At 34.5% G+C, this 6657-nt stretch overlaps 2 long non-coding RNA genes across 3 annotated transcripts; both read right to left on the reverse strand.

The window, feature by feature from the left end:
* Positions 1 to 208: 208 nt before the first annotated feature.
* On the reverse strand, positions 209 to 1083 carry LOC133727843 (uncharacterized). Its single transcript, XR_009855391.1, has 2 exons — positions 658 to 1083; positions 209 to 508 (listed from the first exon to the last, which is right to left on the reverse strand). It is a non-coding gene; the product is annotated as an uncharacterized LOC133727843 (long non-coding RNA).
* A 3155-nt stretch (positions 1084 to 4238) lies between these two features.
* Positions 4239 to 5473, reverse strand: LOC133728040 (uncharacterized). 2 transcript variants are annotated; one of them, XR_009855566.1, is made up of 4 exons: positions 5324 to 5473; positions 5112 to 5191; positions 4548 to 4726; positions 4239 to 4459 (listed from the first exon to the last, which is right to left on the reverse strand). It is a non-coding gene; the product is annotated as an uncharacterized LOC133728040 (long non-coding RNA). The 2 variants fall into 2 exon arrangements; XR_009855565.1 differs by having other exon boundaries at positions 5093 to 5191.
* Between the last annotated feature and the right edge of the window lie 1184 nt (positions 5474 to 6657).

A 6657-nucleotide genomic window follows, 5' to 3' on the forward strand; every position in this document is an offset into this window, starting at 1 on the left:
AGCAAATATAATTCACAAAATATTGGTTTATTTTCATGCTAGATATGTAATGTAACTGAAGCTGTTTTTATTTTACAGATTGCAAAAACTGGTGTTCTAACCAGACTCGTGTACTTACAAATTTCAAAATAGTCAAAAATTACAAATTTGGTACTAAATTTGGCTAACTAATGTGAGTAAAACTGGAGCACAATAATTTAGATCAGCAGAGATTGAATAGGTAGCTCAATTTTCATAGTTCTGGAAGTACACCTACAACATCCAAGGCATAAACTTTCCTGCAAATGCAAATCATGATCATTGCATGGGTTTGATATTGAAGGTAAAGTATGGTTCTTCAGCGTGGCATTGAAGTAAAAACATTGACAGTAAGAGGCTAAATGACAGAACAGTCACATTTGATGAAGGGGTTGTAATCGCCATTGTCGAATGCGGTGGAGTCACTGGCAGCTCCACTGCATGGGTCTCGAGTTATATTCCATTGCTTCATATTGGCCTCAATACTCCACTGCCCAAAGATTAAATTCAAAGCTTTCACTATACCATCAAATTGTAAGGAATTAATATGTCATTTACATGAACAAATGGGTTTCTTTTTCCTGAATTTGGGAAACATATATGTGCCCTAATGATGTAGTAACTGAATAGGTTGAATACCTTAAATTAACTTTCTTTATATAATAGGTATCAAAATTCAACCTTGCAGATGAGCCATTTGCAAGTGCTGCAGAACCAATGGAACTCCAAAATCTTCTGTGACAATCAAATTTGACGTTCTCATAGAGGTTCAATTCAAAAAAGGTCAAAACAGCAAACAAAATTAGAAATTGACACCTGCATCTAATTATCAAAATGCATGCCGAAACTTCAGAGGATTATTAAATACCTAGCTTCTTGAATTTTGACTGCTTGCATTATAATACACACTCATTGCAGCCCTTACATTTTTAATTAATACATTAAAAGCCTGCTTGCATTATAAGATATATTCATGTAATGACTCCAGTACATTAAAATAAAAAACACTTCACTTTATAATGCCATATTTCTATATTCTATAAGCCTAGATCATCATCCAATTGACTTAATCAACATTTATTTGCTAAAGAGTTTCTGAATACAAACCCAATAGTGGTATGAAGCTGGTTGTGAAGGAGCCTCAGAGAATTGTAAAAGCAAGCAACTATTTCCAACACCTGAATTTAGGTAATAGTGTTAGTATTCAGAAACCAAAAGCTTCATAGATGAGAATAAGCGTACAAACAAAAATTGGAAGTACTTAATTCCTGATACTTCACAATTACACCAAAACCAAACTTCGTATCATTCTTATCCATCTAAGATAATTTTCATAATGAGCTTCTCATAGCATTAAACCTCCTTTGATGCCAAAACCATGACCTCTCATGCTCATACTTGATCTACCTATATGATACGCTCAAAGCAAGCGCATAATTTAACCCTGAAATGTCATTAGTAGTATAAGTAAATAGGGATCGTTCTATTCCGGGGATTGAGGGTACACCTGTCATTGTCAAACAATTAAACAATTAAAATTAAAACAAAGTATAATATTCACAAAGATATTCACATGTATAAACATTGTACACGAAAAAGGGGGATTTTTTTTGGTTTAGATTTCGAAAATAAACTAAGTTAAGAAAACAAATAAAACACAAAAACATAAAAACACAAATGGAATGAGAGAACAAAGATCAAAACCCGAAACTATGATGAAAATCGATTAAACCCTAATATTGTTCATCAAAGTCATGCAAAAGGAGTTGATCATGTAAATCGTTAGAAAGCAAACAATTCCCATATTTTACTTTTCAATGCTAATTAATCTAAGTGAAAGCACAAAGACTAATCCTATCAAACATGCATTCAAGCCCTAGAAAGCTAGTCAATCATAACATGTTCAACGCAATAAGCACCTAGAAAGGCTATCAACTCAAGTATGCAACTTAGTATGAAAAAGTCCACCTAATTGCAATTCTCTTTGATTAAATTCGATTTTTGTACAAAACCTTTACTACTTGTCGATCTAAGAACACAAAACCAAAAAGTTGATTCATGTTCTTAAATTCGTAGCACCACTCATACATAAACCCTAAAAGTTTCGAACCATTTAGAATTAACATACAAGAGTTATCAATTAAACAAATTCAATCAAACAATCACACATAAGCAACTTTGAATCGCAATAAAAGAATCTGAAAAATTCCTCAATTAATCATAAAATTTCAGAATTAATAATTTGTTAAAACACATATGTCAACTAGTTCATAACCAACGAAATTCAAAGCAAAGGTTACAAAGGAGAATCGGATTACACCGTGGATGAAGATGAAATGGATGATGAACGTTGTGGTCTCTTGAAACTCGAAAGCAAGCTTCAAGATTGGAGATGGATGATGGATGCTCACGGCTATGCTTCTTCTCCCTTGGCCTTGCTTGAACTCGTGGAGATGACTAGAGGATGGAGAGAGGACTTCAAAAGTTCACGGCAAAGAGAAGTATTTTCTGATTTTTCTAAAGTCTAAACGCAAAAGAGAGAAACCCTAGACGTCTTCATTGAGGGAGTATATATAGGGAACGAATTCTTGCTCTCCAAGCCGTGACATTCTTCAAGCATTCTCACGGCAATTACTTGATAACTCCACATAATTTCCTCCAATGCTAGCTTGCCACATAAGCCCTATGACATGGTCCAACCAATCACAAAACTCCATTTTAATTCCCTAATATCTTGGCCGAAATACCATGATAATATTCTGATTTTTATAGTTCAATTCGGCCAAACTTCCTTTAGGGAATTAAGGAATGTATCTAGACTTCTTTTGAGCTTTTCTTGGTCTCCACCTTTTTCTCTTTCCTTAAAACTCTCTAGAGGATATCACTTTGCCGAAATCTCTAGGGTTTCTTCTTGATATTCACGGAAATTCCTTCTTTTCCTCTTATCTTGGACGGCAAGGAGTCTCCTAGGGTTTATCTTTCCATAAAAATTGCCCTAGAAAATCTCTTGCCGAAATCTTCTAGGTTCTTCTTGATTCTCACGCCACTTTCTCTCTCCTTCCTTGTATTTTCACGGCAAACTCTCTCTAGGGTTTCATCCTTGCGTCACAAACCCTAATTCCATGGGCTTTCATGGGCCTTGATCCATTTTGCCAAAAATCCAATAAGTCTTGAGAGTCTTGGGCCTCGTTGCTTCAACTTCAAGCCTTTATACCTTCCAACGCCATAACACTTTATTTTTCCATTTCTTTTTCATAGTAACGTTGGAAACTTCATTGGTAAGCTTTCCTCCTTTTCGCAGGGTTTCCTGGTTGAAGCAGGAAAACTTCTTTTCTTCATTTCTGTGGCTCATTGTTTCTCATTTTTGCTCCCCTTGGTGTTCGCAAGCTCCTCTTTCCATTTGTGAGTTCATTTCCACTTTTTATCTCCGAGGTCCTGAAAATAGAAACTAGTAAGAAAAATAGAAACTTTCCTAAAATGAAAAATGGCAACTTTCCTAAACTGAAAATGGGAAACTTTCTAAAAATGAAAAATAGAAACTACCGAAAATGGAAACTTACTAAAAATGATAAATAGAAACTACAAAAATAGAAACTTTGTACAAATAGGAACTTTCCCAATCGAAGAATGGAAACTTTCCTAAACAGAGTTTTATTAAGGAAATAACGCAGAAAATGTAGGGAAAAACAAGTAAAACGTCGCATTAAAATGCTCCTATCACTATATATATGCCTTTTCCTGAAACACAAATACTAAATGCTCATAGTATAGTATACCCTGGCCAACTCTCTTGTTTGTTTCAATAGGCATATCTCAGGATACAGGGTGAGTCATACATTACTCATTGCGAGCTTCATAATGGGGCAAAACCCAGATAAAAAATTCCATGCACAATTGTATTTAAGCTACAATTTGGACTCATATACTCAACAACCATACCCAAAATCTTCAGAAATTCAGATCAGAAATAGGAAATAATTAATGTTAATATTACTTCTTTGCTCCATTTTTTTGCAATTTCTCATCCTAGTTTTTTTTTTTTTTTTTTTTTGGTTCTTCCACCAAAATGGATAGATATGTGAAGTACTACATATATATACCAATCTTTCTTATCATATGGAGCTAGTTACCATATATGAATGTTGAGGAAAGTCATGCAGTGATACAATTTGAATATTGATTACGAATGTGTGCAAAAAGGATTCACAGAAGGTACCTTCAACCGGTAGCTATAACCCTTGAGTTTAAGCTCACCAGCAAACTGAACTTCATTGTTCCTCTGTCTTCACTGCAGTAAATTAAACCAATCAAAGCAATTAACAAAGAACACTTATAACCAGACATAACTACAATAAGCAGAAGCTGCAAAAGAGTGATAAACAAATAAAGGAATTACCCTTGTGAAGTTTGGAATTACACTTAACAAAAACCTGGTTGTGCCCTGTAAAATAAACCTTAAAAATTACAATTTTTATAAATAAAATTTGTGGAGGGAAAAAGGAGAAGAGTGATTGAGAAAGAGGGAGTACATTTTTCAGCGTGGTGCATACAGAGGCTTTCGATTATCAAATTCCAATAATCCCAACTCAAAACTCAGTAATATTTGCAGTACAGTCTGCTAATCCTAAACATGTTCACCATCGTGAATTGCATTTTTCCATTCTTCCACCTTACCATCCGCCCATTGTTGGTCAAATTGAGTTTCAACCTGCCACAGAACCACCATAATTTAAATATTTTGAAATCCATGCCTAGCATTTGAAGAAAGTGATTCATTTAGTTACATATAAACCCTTGCTGAAATAAAGATCAGCCTAAACCTACAGCTTCAATCAAGGTTGGTGAAATAAAGCAATATACTGTTTGCTTATGGGATTCAAAAATCTAGCTTCTTTATCATAATAATAGCCCAAAAAATGTAAAGACATTAGCTCTAAATAAAAATTAGCTTCAGCATGTTTTAAAAGTATATATACCTGAAACAATCCAATTCATTATTCAGCAATACTCAAACGAAGAAATTCAACAATGTTATGAATATCAGAGAAAGCAAGAAAGATGGGCAAGTAGCAACCATTGTTTCCAGTCCAAACCTCTCCCTAATAATGTCAAACAACTTGATTTTCAGAGAATAGCCCTTACATCCACATACAGAAACTCAAATCCGAATTCGCTGCACAAAATTGGAAAATCGATCAGAGCATTTGAAGACGTGAAGAAAAAAATTACTAATTAAACCAAAAAAATGATAAGAAGAAACCCAAAAAAAAAAGAAAAAAGAAACAGGAATGGAAAACCAACTAACCAGATAAGTTTTCAGCTTCCTCAAATCAAAATCCAATCACCGAGATTTGTCAGATTAGTCTGGAGACGAAGAGGAGAGTTAATAACGATACTAAAAATGATTAAAGAAGAAAGAAGGAAACGGTAAAAGTCAATCACAAAACAGCAATCATGTCCCTCACAAACTATAATCTGAGAACCGAACCAATAGGAAATCATAAAAAGCAAAGCTTTTGATTATTGTAAGCTACAAAACTGGTAAAGTTCATCGATTTTCATAGTCACTTGCTATCTAGCTATCCTTTACCTCAGTCACGGTGGCTTCTTCCTCACTGGCTTCTTCCAATCATTTTCAATTAACTAACTGGAGCTCTTCTATTTGTGGCCTGAAGCTAGAACCTTATTAGAACAGTCACAATTCCAAACTCTATCAGGATTTGATCAATCACCGAATCTGCTAATTTGGAGGACTAAACGTTATCAAACTCTATGAAACCTTTGATTGACGACCAAACCCGATAACCAGAGACTGCGAATTTCGTTATATATAGAGGCTTCGGTCGGTGTGAGGCTTCCAGATTTGTAGATAGATGATTTTGTCGGTGTGAATAGGTCGGTATAAACAGAGGCTTCGAGATTTCTAGACAGAGGCTTCCACAGTTCTAGATAGGTCGCTGTATATAGGAATCGGCTCGGCTCCAGCTAACACACCAAAACAGCTTACAAAACAGTAAACGGCTTATGAACAGTGAAACGACTTATGAACAGTTAACCGACGATTTATATATAGTAAATTTTAAGTAGATTAGGAACCAAATTTCAAAACCCCCATTTTATTATTTTATTTGTTAATTGACCTTTTTGTGTATGTGTACCCTACAATCCCCGAACTGAACGATCCATGCTTATCCTATACTGACAACTATATTTTCCAGGGTTAAATTGTGAGGCTATTTTAGCCGCATCAATTTTTGGCGCCGTTGCCGAGGACTGTTAAAATCCCTAGCACTTAAAGTGTCATCGATTTTGTTGTATATAGAATGCATGCTAAATTTTTGTACTACACTTGTGGAATGGTGACAAATTGCGATTGATGTTAGGCCAACCTATAATTGTGATTTAGTTTAAGTTTTATGAGTGTTACGAAATTAAGCATGTCTTTTATAATTGTTGTACAATTTGTAGAAGTTTTTTTTTAAGCATGTTGTAAATTGTATGTGTTTCACTTAGATTAATATACTTTGGTTGCTATTAATTTAGTTAAATACTTAATTGTTGTAAGTGTGTAAAATCGTATGAGTAGACAAGGGCCATTTTGGTTAATATTGGCCTAAACCCTTCATTAGTACCTTGCTA

Source organism: Rosa rugosa, chromosome 2 (genome assembly GCF_958449725.1).
Source record: "Rosa rugosa chromosome 2, drRosRugo1.1, whole genome shotgun sequence".
Classification (NCBI taxonomy): domain Eukaryota; kingdom Viridiplantae; phylum Streptophyta; class Magnoliopsida; order Rosales; family Rosaceae; genus Rosa; species Rosa rugosa.